This window comes from Saccopteryx leptura, chromosome 3, assembly GCF_036850995.1.
Source record: "Saccopteryx leptura isolate mSacLep1 chromosome 3, mSacLep1_pri_phased_curated, whole genome shotgun sequence".
In the NCBI taxonomy this organism is placed as follows: domain Eukaryota; kingdom Metazoa; phylum Chordata; class Mammalia; order Chiroptera; family Emballonuridae; genus Saccopteryx; species Saccopteryx leptura.
Window position 1 is genome coordinate 175,085,094 of NC_089505.1, and position 16,039 is coordinate 175,101,132.

A 16,039-nucleotide genomic window follows, 5' to 3' on the forward strand; every position below is an offset into this window, starting at 1 on the left:
CAGGACTGAGGAAGGTATGGCTGATTTACAGTGTCCATAACCTAATCTCGGAATGGGCGGTGGTTAGGGGGGTGAGAAAGCTAGGGAATGTATCTCTTGAGTGTGTTCCTTCAGTGTACAAAAGACAATTTCCTAAAAAACTATAGAGAAAAAGAAGCCCAACGCAGAAAACATAAAACCTTAAAAATAGGTAGGTGTCCTATTTAGAACAGAATTTGGCCTCTAATAAACATATATATGTGTCAGTAAATATTATTATCATTATCATTATTTATGAATTAAGCAACTAAATGAATTTGGTGCTGTTTACTGCAGTAGAGAAGACTGGAGAAAGTTTTGAGAAAAGAATCAGGAATTATATTTTAGAAGTATTGTTAAAGATGTTCATTATATTTCTGACCAGACGTGTCAGAACGGGACATCAGAATCTTAAATTGTCAGGGAAAGGTCAGAGCTAGAGATTAGATTTGATCTTTAAAGTAAGCAAGGGTTTTAAAGGAGATAATGAGTGTGGAGAGGGTGGAGAAAGGAGAAGGAGCCACAAGTAGAAATAAGAAGAAAGAGGCAGTGGTATTGGAGGAAAATAAGTGCATTTTCTAAGGGAAATAGTACTTCAAGAAGGAAGTGTGGTCAGCTGTGTCAGTTCTTACTGAAATGTCAAGCTGAGTGGGTTTTGAAGCTTGACTTTGGGATGTGGTGAATGGAGATAACTGGCAACTTGGATAGGAGGGGCTTCAGTGTCATGGTGAGGTCAGAACCCACCTGAACTGAGCCATGGAGAAGAAGGAGCTGAGGAAGTGCTGACCACCTGGCAAAAGACAGTATCCAGGCGCAAGCTCCAGACCTTTTGTGACCATCCTGCCTGGTTTCAGGCAAGCTTGAGCTCTTCAAACTCTTAACCTTTAGGACGTCACTCATGTAAGGACCATTATGTTCTCAGTTCTTTTTCAATCATTTCATGATTGAGAAGCAACAATGATAGTTCTGTTGCTTAAAACCAGTGAAGCTGACTGACACACTCATCTAACTAATACACTAATTGGAACAAAGAAATTTGTGGGTGTAATTTAGAAGTTGAGGGGTTCTGTGTCCTAAAACCAACCTAAAAATTATGCTCTTCTAGTAATAGAAAGTTTTCCTGCCCTTTAAATTGACTATAATGGGATTAATATGAAAAATAAATAAGACATCTATTAATAGCAATGGAGAACAATTAGACAAATCATATACTTTTAGAAGTCATCAATGACGTTTTTAGTCTAAACAGGTCTTCTTTCCTATATGGAACAAATTGTATCTGCTACAAATTCATACAATGAAACCCTAACTCTACATATGACTATATTTGCAGATAGGACCTTTAAGAAGGTAATTAAGGTTAAAGAGGTCATAAGGGTGGGGGTCCTAATCTGATAGGACTGGTGTTCTTAAAAGAAGACACATAGACACACACATACACACACACACCACACACACACAAGACACAGTGAGAATATAGTTATCTGTCAGTCAAGGAGAAAGCTCTTAGAAAAAATCAACCCTGCTGATACCTTGGTCATGAACTTTCAGCTTCCAAAGCTATAAAAAATAAATTTTGTTGTTTAAGCAGCTTAGCCTTTGGTATTTTGTTGGTGTTTTGTGCCTCTTTGGTATAGGCAACCTTAGCAAGGTAAGATAGCACCATCTCTCCTCATCTAGCCAATCAATTCCATTATAGTATCTCTTGAATTTATTCACTGTTCACCAAACCCACTGCTGGGTATTTACTTTTAATATGTCCTTCCTGGGCAATTAAAATAGTCTTTGTATCATTCTCATGTCTGCCCTAATCAGTATAACCTTCTTACTCTGTCCAATTAGTCTCAGGGACTAGAGCCAGAAATAGAATTGTAGTCAAAATTTCTCTTTAAGACACATCCAGCCCTGACCAGTTGGCTCCATGTTAGAGTGTTGGCCCAGCGTGTGGAAGTCTCAGGTTCGATTCCCAGCCAGGGCAAACAGGAGAAGTAACTCCACCCTTCTGCTTCTCCACCCTTCCCCTTCTCCTTTCTCTCTATCTCTCTCTTCCCCTCCCACAGCCAAGGCTCAGGGAGCAAAGTTGGCCCAGGCGCTGAGCACAGCTCCATGGCCTCCACCTCAGGTGCTAGAATGGCTCCAGTTGCAACGGAGCAATGGCTGAGAGGAGCAGAGCATTGCCCCCTGGTGAGCATGCCGGGTGGATCCCGGTCGGGCACATGCAAGAGTCTGTCTCTGTGCCTCCCCGCTTCTCACTTTAGAAAACTACAAAAAAAAAAAAAAAAAAAGAGAGAGAGAGAGAGAGAGAGAGACTTCTAGTGTTGGGGAACTGGAGGAAATCTGAAAAGGATGCTCAGGAGAGGTGCAGGCTCTGAAGCAGTGCATATAACCCTAGGAAGAAGAAGAAAGCCATGAACCCAGAGACATTCTGGGAAAGGGACAATCCACAGCAGCTGTAACATGTGATTTGGCCATGTTGCCTGTTACAAGCTGAGGTATTTGTTCATTTATTAATTTGTTTGTTAAACGTGCTATATAATAAGTACTTGGCACACAAAATCCAATGGTGAACAAGAAATCAGTGACTTTGTTAAGCTAACATTTTGGTGGGTGAAACAACATACACATAAATCAGTGAGATAATTTAAGATGAGAAAAGATGCTATGATGATTATGGAAAAGGTCATGGGTTGGTGCAAAGAGCTACTTTTGACAGAGCAATCAGAGAAGTATGCAGGAGATGTGATGATATCAATAATGTACCTGGGATATGAAAGATGAGAAGGAACTAGCAAAACAGAGGGAAGTACACGCCAAGCAGAGGAAACTGCTACTAAAGAAGTAGATAAGATGGATAAAACACAAAGAGAGATGTGAAGGAAATTTAGATAAAGAGGTTTGGCAACAGTTAGATGATGTAGTTTCTTGTTGGCCATGTGTGTGTGTGGGGGGGTGGTATTGGGTTTTCTTCTAATTGAGTGGGCAGCCACTGGAGGATGGTAAACGGAGATGATAAGATTGCACCTATATGTTAAAAGGTAATTGTGGCTGCTATGGAGATGAACTGCTGAAGGTAGGTCAAGGGGAAGTGGGTTAGAGTACTGCAGAGCCTTGGGTTAGAGATGATGATGCTTTGCACTAGGGCTCTGGCAGTAGAAACAGGGAGGAGATATGGGGCAGGGTAAGCTTGTGAGGAAAAGTGTAGAGTGAATGATAATAGCACAATGAACTGAAAAGTGTAAGCAGTGTTAGTGGAATGAATCCAGAGCTATGATTTGCTTCTGTTAAGTTTGAGGTACTTTATTAGACATGAAAGAAAGGGGGGTGATTGCTCAAATACCACTTATGAAGTAAGAGGAGAGCCTAGGTGGCCAGATAAAAATAGCTGGTACTTTATTATTATTATTATTATTATTATTATATTATTATTGATTTCAGCAAAGGAGAAAGAAGGAGGGAGAGAGAGAGAGACACCAAGCTATTTTTGTATGTGCCCTGATTAGGGATTGAACCAGTAGCCCTGATTAGGGATTGAACCAGCAATGTCTGCACTTCGGGACGAAGCTCTAACCAACCACCCTAGCTGGCCAGAGCAGAAACTTCTTCAAAAGTGTGCATGCCAGGTGGATCCCACTCAGGCGCATGTGGGAGTCTGTGTGCTTGCCTCGAGTGGATCCCAGTCAGGCGCATGTGGGAGTCTGTCTGCCTTGCCCTGCTTCTCACTTCAGAAAAATACAAAAAAGAAAAAAAGAAAAAAAAAATGTGTGCTAAAGAGAGAATGTGAGATGAAAATGTGGAAATGTTTTGTTGCAAGGAGAAATAGACAAATGGTGTTAGGGCAGCTAAAAGTGATGTGAAACAAAGGGAGAGATCACTTATCATGAGCAAGAAAGCTTGTGTGCTTTTGAGAATAGTTTGTTCAGAGGGATGGGACAGTTTGAAGGGGCTAGATTCCCAAGTAGGTTAAGCTAAAAGGGAGTTAGAGAATAAGGAATAATGCTGAAAAGCTGAAGTTGAAGAATTGAGGTTTTTCTTCTAATTTGAATATTGTTCTTGTGAAAAGCTTGTCTGTTTAAAAAGTTGAATATTTAAAACTTTTGAGAAGATATATGTTTCTAAGTCTGTAGACAATCGGAATTCTCATAATTAAAGAAGTAGCCTTTGTCTTTTTTTGTGCTGTGGATATTAATAGTGACATTTAAAAATGACATACTATAAATATTAACATTAAAATTTTAAGAAATAATCTAAATAATTTAATTAGTATTCAAAAACACACTAGAGATTTACTGCAAAGTAAAATCCCCTCACTATATTTCTAGCAGATTAAGGAAAAAGCACTTTTTGAGGGAGGGGAAATGCTCAATACTAACAGAGCAAGTTTTGAACTTCAAAATTCACATTGAATTCTATTGTACAGACTTCTGAAATACCCTCTCCAGTGCTCTCCAGCTCCAAAGCAGCTACCACCAGGGGGAGCAGAAAAGGCTTGTGAATGAATGGTCAGGGAACTTATAAAGCATGTGCCTCTGGAATGAAGGGAGAAAGAAGATTTGAACATTTGCATCATATCAATGATTCTCACTCATTGTTATCTATCTCCTGGACAGCAGATCTAACAGTAATGGTCAAAAAGCTTAAGTTGGAGAGTTACAGATTTCTTCTTATTTGACTATTTGTCTTATAAAAGCATGTCTGCTAAGAAAAACAAAAAGGTTTAATATGTTTAAACTTTTGGAGAGACATACATTCCTCATGTCTGTAAAGATTAAAAAATTAAATAAAAATACAAGATGAATTAATGAAATATTCTAAAGTAACCCTCCTTTTATATTCTTAATGGGAAATAAAAATGTAGGCTTTAACAGCTATTTCTTTGTGGAATTAAAGCCAAGAAATCCCATTCACTTTCTTACCACTTTGTTCCCTAAGTCTAAACATTCAATAAATTGCCAGCCAAAAGTATCCCTTTTGATACTTTTCTGTGGTTCCTTATTATTGTTTATAGAATATACTATGGTTCTGTTTACCTCTGCCCGCCATTTCCAGACTTTTGTGGTTTCCTCTACAGCTGTGGGTATTTCCCATGTGAAACCACAGGTCAGTACAGAACCACAGAACTGACAATTAGAATTTTAGCCACTGTCCTGTGGGGTTTTCAGAGCCACAGCTGATTCCATACTTTAAATCCAGATTCTTAAATTACTACCATCATATGCCTGAAATAATCATGGTTTCTCCAGGGGGTCCTAGGTCAGCCTTTCTCAATTTTATTGGAGATGTGGGTGCCTGTCTCCAAATGGAGATCTGACAATTACCCTTACTAACTGTGAGAGTTATGAGAATAAAAATTGTTTTTTTCTCGTATGTTCTTAGACCTGTCCCCATTGCCTGGCATGTTGCCTTTGTAGTGTGAATGCCCCCTTCCTTAGGGCCTCATTTTGAGCAGTGGGTCTCAAACTTTAGTAAGCACTGAATCTTTCAAAGAGTTTGACAAAAATACAGATTGCTGGGCCCCATCCGCAGATCTTCTGATTCTCTAAGTCTGGGAGGGGGCACTGAAAATATTACTCATGACACTTTTTAAAGATGATAAGGAAAACTTTATTCAAAGCAGCTACTTCAACTGAGTTTTGTAGTAGGGGAGAAAGATTGGATTCAATTTTAAATGCAACAAGGAAAAGTGGCAGTTTATACCCAAGAAACAGAGTGAGAGGGAGGCTCAGTGTATGGAAAATTATTAGGAGGAAACATCAAGGGTAAAGAAAGATTCTAGAAAAAACCTATCTGTCAGGATTTTTGCTGAAGATAGACCAGAGTGACCACCAGGGGTGCTGAAATGAGGAACTTGAATAGATATTGAGGATGATCAAATATTGAGGGTGAGGGAATCTGGCTACACCAAGTTATCAGGATTCTTGCTAAAAAAATGAACAAGGCAGAGAAGAACATAGAAAAAGCCAGGGACTCTGAGAGGAAAGCTCAAAGAAGCCCGACTAGAGTTTGGTCATGGAGAGAGTCTTTGTCAGGTGGCAAGAAATTTGTACAGTATTCCAAATGTATTTCCAGATGATGCTGACGCTCTTGGTCAGGAAACCAAGTTTTGAGGCACACAGCTTTATTTTATTTTATTTTATTTTCTTAGGGGAGAGCGCGAATGCAGTCCCCCACTACCACAAATTATGCAGTCGAGTTTCCCACATTTGGGGAAATTGCAGGGGTCAGTACATCCGGAGTGCAATGGATAAGCCTCGCCCTGGGAAAACCACCTTCGTGATCATGGTGTCTCCCCTGCCAGGTAAGTATGAGGCCCACAGCTTTAGAACTTCATGAATCCACTCAGCAAGAAGAAAATACACATGTCATTGCGGAGTTCAGTTCAGACAGCCAGAGCTTTCGTTGCTGTTTTACCTTTTGGCTTAGTCTACTTAGAGAAAAAAAACCTTGGTTAGAGGCATTGGTGAACTTAGAGCTGAGTAAGATATATGATATTTGTTAATGGGGACCCATGGGCATGGACAGAGGATAGCATATACACACATTGTTAGTTTGGAAGTTGTTTTTTTGTCACTGATACCCTGTGCTATTAATACTATCGCAGTACCTAAAATATGAATTATTACCTACTAATGCTATTTCACAAAGGAAGGGTGCAATGATATGGTCTGGGGAGGTATTATTTTTCCTTTTATTTTTGTGAGGTGTAGGGTTAGTCCTGGCTTTGAAAGAGCAAGCAGAGACAGCTAGAGGAATGAATGTACTGCTCACAAAAATGAGGGGATATTTCAAAATATATATGAAGCAATAAAATATCCCTTCATATTTGTGAGCAGTATTTGGTCCCCTGTCTCTTGCTAGTAACCTGGGCTCTTTGTCTCTGAGTGAAGTCCACATGGCTCACTCACTGACTCACTGACTCACTCACTCTCTCTACTTGGGCTCCTGGAGTCTGAGCATGACTAAGATTTCACAAGTGGCATGAACTTTTTTTCAACCTGTTTGTTTGTTTCTTTAAAGGTGCCTATATACGTATTTTCTAAATTCATGCTTCTCACATATGTATATGTGCTCCCCCTATATTAGAAAACACACACAAAAAGGACAGAACTAGCACGGCACTTTCTGGAGTCATAATTCTACTGGAGACTTTTGGTGGAACTGGGACACTGTCTGTACCCTGTGTTACAGTGCCACCCACCTGACTTCAGTGTCAGGATGATGGAAAATTCCCTGTACATGCTTCCTCTCCCACATCCACCCCAAGGGGCTGCATCTCTCCAATCCTCTTACACAGGGCTTTCTTCTTCACAAAGCAGTTTTTCCTCAGTCTTGGAAATGCCAATGGAAATCATGCCCCTGGGAGCAACATTTAGTCACTTGAGGCAGGAGTCTCATGCATACAGTCTCTAGCTTCCAGTGCTTCAGAAGGATAACTCTCTGAGGTACACACTGCATACCAGTCCATCCAGGAAATTTAACTCCATTAGCCCACAGTGGCGACCAGCTCAGCTATACTCTGGTTATGGCTTTCTTTCCCTTCGTCTCTGTGCTCTCACTTACACCTGAGCTTATCGTAAGGCTTTGCATCGCAGGAAATGTAGAACTAAGATATGGAGTACTCAATACTATGCAAATGCAAAACAAATGGAGTGCAAAATTAACAAAATAGCACTTAGAAATTGAGGATAAAGCTGTAATGATGTATTAGACATTCCTTTTTCCTTCCATAAGGGGAAAGAAAGAACAATTGCTCTGAATTCTACAGATCTTTTGTTTTCTGTTTTTTCACTGAACATTCATACCGCAATCCCCTAGACCAGGGGTCCCCAAACTTTTTACACAGGGGGCCAGTTCACTGTCCCTCAGACCATGGGAGGGCCAGACTATAAAAAAAACTATGAACAAATCCCTATGCACACTGCACATATCTTATTTTAAAGTAAAAAAACAAAACGGGAACAAATACAATATTTAAAATAAAGAACAAGTAAATTTAAATCAACAAACTGACCAGTATTTCAATGGGAACTATGGGCCTGCTTTTGGCTAATGAGATGGTCAATGTGCTCCTCTCACTGACCACCAATGAAAGAGGTACCCCTTCTGGAAGTGCGGTGGGGGCCAGATAAATGGCCTCCGGGGGCCGCATGCGGCCCGCGGGCCGTAGTTTGGGGACCCCTGCCCTAGACTTTGTCTTCAGACCCAATCTCTCCACTGAAAATCCTAACCACTAACTTTGGATTGGCCGAACTCAGTATCAGTTTTGAATTCTTACTTTTGTAGACCTCGGTATTGCCTTCGACAGCAATGGCTGCCATCTCCTTAACATTTCTTAATAGTGTTATTTTGGATTTAAACTTTGTGGTCTCTCTCTCTCTACCTTTTCTATAAATTCTTCCTTTTTTATCCCCTAAATCCATTAAAGTATGACATTTCTGTTCATTTTGTCTTATGAATTCTCATTTTTCTCATGTTTCACTTATTTGGGCTATTTGTTTTCATTTGCCATATTTTAGAATACAAATTAAAAACCAAAACATTTAAAAATAAAGTTCTTTAATTTATATTGTTCCTATTTGTATTAGAATAGAAATAGAATTAGAATACCTAGAAAATCCAGACTTAACCCCAGACAGGCTGTAGTACTTCTTCTCATACCCCAAGTGCACAGTAAGTGATTACTATGCCAATTAATATGGTTTGTCTTTTTTTTTTTTAAGTGAGAGGAGGGGAGATAGTGAGACAGACTCCCACATGCACTCTGACTGGGATCCATCCAGTAACCCCTGTCAGGGGCTGATGCTTGAATCAACCAAGCTATTCTAGGTACCTGAGGCTGATGCTTAGACCAATCGAGCCACTGGCTGTGTGAGAGGAAGAGAGAGAGAAGGGGTGGGGGGAGCTTCTTATGTGTGCCCTCACTGGGGATCAAATGTTCACATGCTGGGCTGATGCTCTGTCCATTGAGCCAACTGGCCAGGACTGATTTGTCATTTTTAAACCATGTATCAATAGTGACCTAGTAGGTGTTTGACACCTAGTAAATTTTCTAGATCATCATCTGATGTTTATATGGTGTAATCTTGTGTAAGAGATTATATCAAAGTATATTTAATCATGATAATAATGATGAAAAAAATTTGACACTCAAGGAATAAGATTTAGATATCTTAATGGAATTATAATATAGTTCTTCTGAAATGCACCTGATATTATAAGTGAGTGCATCTTCAATAATATTGTTTTTATAAGAGAAGTTAGAAAAGTATATTTTAACATAATGCTGCCAAGCAGGCTGCCATTATCAGGCCAGAGATGCTTAGAGTTGTCTATGCATCAAAATACAGGTCTTGTGAAGATAAGAGAACAATCTCAACCAGAAGCTAAAAAAGGAAACTTGCCACAGCGACATCATTACTGAACTTTTTCTCCAAAAAGTATCGATTGAGAGGTTATTTTACTAAAACACTTATTTTATTCCAAGTATCTGTTTTAATAATCATTTAAATTTTTCTTCAAAGTAACTATAGAAATGTCTCATCTTCTCCAGCAATAATTTTTCATAGGAAGGACTTTCTCTATTTTTCAGAAACAAATAAAATTTGTTTAGAATACAAATTAATGTCATCAATGAATTGTTTCACATTTTTGTCTTCCTATATTATCTGGTCACCCCTCACTTCTCTCCTCTGCACTCCCTTCATCCCCCCCCCCATTCCTTACTCTCTTTTTCTCTTCTTTGGTTGACACTCATAGTGCTCAAATATTTGTATCCGTTAACTGTATTGTGGGGCTCAAGAAAGAATATATCTGACAAGGATAACTCGTTAAGGTTAACTGGGCACAAATTCATACCTAGAGTCTGGCAGCCATTGCTGACAGAGGCCTCTTACTCACTCTGCATCTCAGGGAAAAGCTAAAGATGGAATCTTTAGCCTCTTGCACTGTGCTCTTGCCATCTTACAAAGGATTTTCTGGAATCATCTTTGACCAGTGGGTTGAGACTGCCCCATACAACTAGAATTGCACAACTATATCCTTATTTGCATTTATACTGACCAATCAGAGTACAAATATTGATTAACTTATGACCTATGCAACTTACAACCATTCGACTTTATGACCACAATTGCTAGCCACGACTGCTCCACATCTGGCAGCGCAAGCGTTGCCCGGCTGGGCGTACGACAGTGCAAACCAGCTTCCAGCAGCACTACCATCTCCGCGTGCACCTTTTCAACTGTTATCCCAGACTTGGTACAGCAATTTGTGTTTTGTGTCTTGGATATTTTTCATCAAACCCCTCCCAAGATGTCTACCAAGAGGAAATAGTCTTTGCAAATATTAAACCAGTTGTACTGGTAATGCAGTGTTTTACTTAAACCTGACAAATGTAAAAATAAGAAACAAAATGGAGTAGAGATGATACAAATGGCATAAAATGAACAAAGAAAATTATGATATATAACTAATAATGAAAGAAAATTATGATAAAATATGACTTAAAGATTTTTATAACATCATTTCACAGTACTGTACATAAAGCCTACTCAACTTACGACCAAATTGTGTTACGACCGGTCTGTCAGAACCAACCGTGGTCGTAAGTCGAGCACTAGCTGTAGCTATATATGACCAATCAGATCTCAAGAAGCTGACCAATCAAATCAGAACTCTTTGGACCAATCAGTTAGTGCAGATTATATTACTCATTTGCATAAAAATGGACCAGTTCGGAACCAGAGTGAGAACTTTATAAAAGGCACTCTCCTTGTTATTTCCACAGATTATGCTTTCAGTTTCCACGGTTGCTGCATGGCCCTAGTTTGCAAAATGTGTACTCGAATAAAGCTTCTCCTCTTTCTGCTTCTCAGGGCGAGGACTTTTTTGACAGTATTTCTCTCTGTTATTATGAACATTGTGTTTTTCTCTTTAACTCATAACTAAGTTCCTTGGCCAAGTGCTTTATGGAAGTGTAGAGAATATAAATATTACATATACTGTAAATGCAATAAATTGTGGAAACAAGCAGTTGCCATATCTCCCGAGATAGGTATATTTTTGAATGACCTCTCTGAAGAAGAGAGCCAAGGGCATGTTCCAATTTTAGAGTACAAGGTTCAGGATATTGAATGAATATGGTTATAATATGAGTGAAAATGAAATGCATTTCAGGAAGTCTTTAAATATCCAATGGCGCTAAGATAAATTTTACTATATTTATGATTATTCATTATACTATTTCTATTTCCAGTTATTCACCAAAGTGCTTATGCAAAACAAAGTGCACTTCCTGTTTTCAAAAGAGTTCAATTAAGACATTGAAAGCTATTGTCATTTTCCTCATCAAAGATGGCATTGTTGGAATGAGCACACATAAACTTTCTTTCCTACTGAGTAGACCACATGGAAAATGCTTATTTTATTTTTTCTTATAAGAATAAAATTGCAATCTTTCAACAGAATATGTTGATTATGCCATCTGGCACATAATTTCTATGCTTAAATTAAGCTGAGAAATCAATTCAGTGTTGAAAGATATTATCCGTTTAACATTTTTTCACTCCCAAGGAATTTGAGAAAGTAGGGCAAAAAATAAATTTTCTTTTCTAAGTATGTGAATTATATAGGTCTTGAATATTTTCTTCCACAATGAGGAAAATTATAATTTATAAATGGATAGCTATGATCTACTGGGATTTCATGTCCTATAGTTACACTAATACTATGGTGATTACCAGAGGGACAGGGGGGTGGGAGTGTAAAAGGGAGTAAAGGGGGGATAAATGGTGATGGAAGAAGACTTGACTTGGGGTGGTGAACACATAATATAATATTACAGATGATGTATTATAGAATTGTACACAAGAAACATTTATTTTCATTAACCAGTGTTACCCCCCAAAATAAATAAAAAATATATAGTATAACTGGAACATATAGTATTAGTTAATGGATGGTGTAATTAACTGAGTATAAAGACCTAAGTGTTGGTGATGAAATGGCTCTAAGTGTTAGACCAGTGGAGTCAGACTGGACCTTGGTTCAACAACCTTAGTATTTGAATTCTGGCTAAGAAAGACTTCAGAGTCAAGACTCAAATTATAAGGGAAGGTATATTTAGATAGTCACAGAAGTAGAAGTGAACTGTTTAAGAAATGGGCTCAGGAACAGGTTGCAGAGGCAAAAGAAGAGCCCTTGGAGCTTAGGTAGAAAGAGAGAGGCAAGGAAAACACCCTACGGGAAGGGAGTGGAGAAATACTCAGTTGGGCTCCACAGAGAGAGCCACACTGGGTCCTCCATCTTTTTTTTTTTTTTTTTGTATTTTTCTGAAGCTGGAAACGGGGAGAGACAGTCAGACTCCCGCATGCGCCTGACCGGGATCCACCCGGCACGCCCACCAGGGGCGATGCTCTGCCCACCAGGGGGTGATGCTGTGCCCCTCTGGGGCGTCGCTCTGCCACTGACCAGAGCCACTCCAGCGCCTGGGGCAGAGGCCAAGGAGCCATCCCCAGTGCCCGGGCGATCTTTGCTCCAGTGGAGCCTTGGCTGCGGGAGGGGAAGAGAAAGACAGAGAGGAAGGAGGGGGTGGGGGTGGAGAAGCAAATGGGCGCTTCTCCTATGTGCCCTGGCCGGGAATCGAACCTGGGTCCCCCGCACACCAGGCCGACGCTCTACCGCTGAGCCAACCGGCCAGGGCCGGGTCCTTCATCTTGAAGACATTTATCTGAAGGTCTCAGGGGAAGATCCCAGTAGGATATTCATCAGTTTCTGGGTGTGTCCTTTTAGGGTTATGGTCTCCACTGATTGATCAGCACTGGGGTAGGGGGTCATTAGTCAATGCAGCTGGTCTTGACACATAAGCCATTTGCTTGTCTGGTCTTGCTGCTTTTCTGGGCCTGGAAACAAGAAACATAACTGAGGCTTAGATATATTTGATTCTGGTCAGAACCCCACTGTTCTGGGAACTTTGTGTTTGAGGGCTCCTTTTCTTTCCTCCTCTAAGGGAGTTTAACCTGCATAACTAGCACCATGCAGGGGAGAAAAGGTTACCCTGGGGGCAAGGTCTTTGTTTTCTCAGTTTTGTTCGCTGCTAGGCACTGGAACCTCCCCCCCTGCTGACCTTCTGTACCTGGCCCACTGTCCTTGCTCTGCTCATCTCTAACTGCCTACCTACCGCAGAAGGAGCTGTTGACATTTTGCTCAGACTTTTCTTCGTTAAGCAGTTTGTGAGTTCAGGTTGTAGCCAATGGTAAAGGTACAAATAAACCAGGATAGCATACAAATTAGGCTGCACCTAGAGCTAACTGGGAAGTTAAGTAACTAACAGGTGGCGGGAAATCAAAAGAAAAAGAAAAAATGGCCATTTTTTTAACTGAAGAAAGTGCTCCCAACAGAATCCTGTTGTCAGTGTCTTTTCCTCTCTCTTCTTGCATATGTAGATATAAATCAATGCCTCACCTAAGAACTTCTCAGTGAATAGCTTAAGCCATGAATAACCTTTGACCAGCCTATAGCTTCTAAAACAGATTGGAATCAATCAATGAGCAGTGGTACCCTCAAACATTTGTGAAAAATGATGTCAGAAAAGAGCTTTGAACTGGTAGATTTCTACTGTAGAAACGTGGGAAAAAGACAGCAATTAATTTGAATCTCTGCCTTCATTTCTTTGAGTTACTTTAAAAAGACATCTTTAAAACAATAAATCTTAAAATTTGCTTCTTAATAATCATTTTTTAATTAAGAAAAAATGGGAAATTTACATTTATTGGGATGAGGGAGGAAGAATCATACGGGTTTAACCATCTGGAATCACACTGTCAGTTGTTGATGGCCACCTGCCAGTTGAGGCTGTGACACACCTGGTGAACCACCTGGGGCATTCAGGAGAAAATAAAACCTTAAGTGTTTTCATACCAAAGGAAGTTTATGAAGTAACTGTAAGCACTGAAAATAAGAGTGTTTAAGAAAGTCTAACTTCTAGCTCCAGCTCAGCAATAAATTCTCAATATGACTGGAAAATAGATACTGTAATTTTTTGCTACAAGGACTTTGCATAATAATAATAACAACAATAACAATGATAATACTATTACTTTCCATGGCACTTAAGAGTACTCAAAGCACATTCATGTGAATTATGCACATGACCTACCACTCATGCTAGAAAATGCCAATTAACAAACATTTCTTAAGGATTAGTTTAGAAGTAGGCCTGAGAAAGAATGTCTTTGATTAATACCTTAGATTTTATATCCTTCTAGCAATGAGTCAATAAGTCCCATTCAGGGAAAGACAAAGCTCATGCAATGAGTAATAAAAGCACAACTCCAGAAGAACCCACATCATACTATAGAGACCCTGTTGGGCAAATAAGTTTATAAAATATAATTTTTATGCTCACTTTGTTAAAAATGGCCACTGCTCATGTGATGATGCTGCCATGTGATAGTGCTGATTGCCTTTCTGCTTGGGAAGGGGCTTGGTTATGCTAATGTGTGCTAGAGGAGGGATTTTTGTGCCAAAAAGTTTTAAAAGGAGGAGCTAGGAGGCCATTTTGGAGGAGACCATGTTGTTTCAGGGGAGGAGACTACTTGTTGCAGGGGAAAGAGGCCATATGGTTGCAGAGAGGAGGCAGGGAGCAAGATGGCAGGGAGCTGAAAGGAAACAGAGGTGAAGGTCTTTGTAAGGTCTGCTGAACTGGTGAGGACCTCTGATTTTAGTAAAACTCAGATGAGTCGGTGGCTTTGGGAGCCCTGAGTGGAAAGGGAAATGTTTTCCCGCTATGTGTATTTACTTGCCTGCTGAGCATGAGGCTAGAAATAAAGAAAATGGCCCACTAGTTCTTGGCTCCATTGTTACTCTATGATCTATCCGAATTCAATGGGAACCTGCATGTGCCAGGTGGCAGCTGTGGCCGCTGCAGCTCCTGGACTTACAGACCCAAAGCCAGACACACCTTTCTTGTGCTTGTCTAGCTCTTTACCTCAAGCTTTAGAATCATTGGAGTCACTAGGAGGCTTCTGCAATTTTTCTACTTGTTTAAGAAATTTATTTTGAAAAGTGAATTAGGACCTGTGGTGGTGCAGTGGATAAAACATTGACCTGGAATACTGAGGTTGCTGGTTTTAAATCCTGGGCTTGCCTGGTCAAGGCACATAGAGGAAGCAACTCCTATGAGTTGATGTTACTCACTCCTCCCATCTGCCCCTTTCTTTCTGTCTCTCTATTCTCTCTAAAAAATGAATAAAAATAAAAACTTAAGATAAATAAAAGTTAAAAAAATGTTTTTTAAGTGAATTAGAAGACTATTAAGTTCAAACTCAATCTGTTTCATCTTTTTCCATGGTTTATAGTTCTAGCAATGCCTCTTTGCTCTCCTGACCACTTTTGTTAACTACTGCCAAATACTATAAGATATAAAAAATGATAGAACACAAATTACCCACACTTTCAAGGCTAGGGAAAGGCTCAAGCTGAAAGAATTCTAATAAAATTCTGATTCTCATACAACTTGAACTTCCTACCTTTGCAATATGAAATGCACATTTTATATACAATTTCCATGGCAACTTACAGGTGTTAAATTAGGTACAGGAATAGAATCAAACAGGGGATAATCTAACATAATAACTATAGAGTTCAAACAAAGTTTATTTCCTTTTTTATATTATCATCTGATGTCTGCAAAATTTCATGCAAATCAATATTAATTTATTATGTGTTCTGGCTCTTTCATAAAATATTCTTACCATGGTATTTCTACATCTTAGTTGTAAAATTCTCCATGAATAGGGCACTTAATATAATTTTTTAATATTTGGAATGTTTCAGTTAGTGCAAGAGTCCAGAATAAAAAATACTCTAGGTAGTGAAATTTAGCTTTTTACAAGTTTCCAAAAGTATTGCTAATAATACCCATGTGTTTCTCAGATTTAGGGAAATTAGGAAGACAGTGTAGAATCCACTGTTCCTAGTATTATGCTAGTATTTCATGTACCACAAGTCTAGATTAACTTTGGTC

The 16,039-nt window shown here is 39.4% G+C and overlaps 1 protein-coding gene and 1 non-coding gene across 2 annotated transcripts in view; both read right to left on the reverse strand.

Moving 5' to 3' along the window:
• The window catches only part of EXOC2 (exocyst complex component 2), a 386,269-nt gene that overhangs the window by 220,931 nt on the left and 149,299 nt on the right, over positions 1-16,039 (reverse strand). The gene's annotated exons all lie outside the window — the stretch shown is intronic.
• LOC136401711 (U1 spliceosomal RNA) lies at positions 6,158-6,321 on the reverse strand. The gene has a single exon (XR_010750717.1). It is a non-coding gene; the product is annotated as a U1 spliceosomal RNA (small nuclear RNA).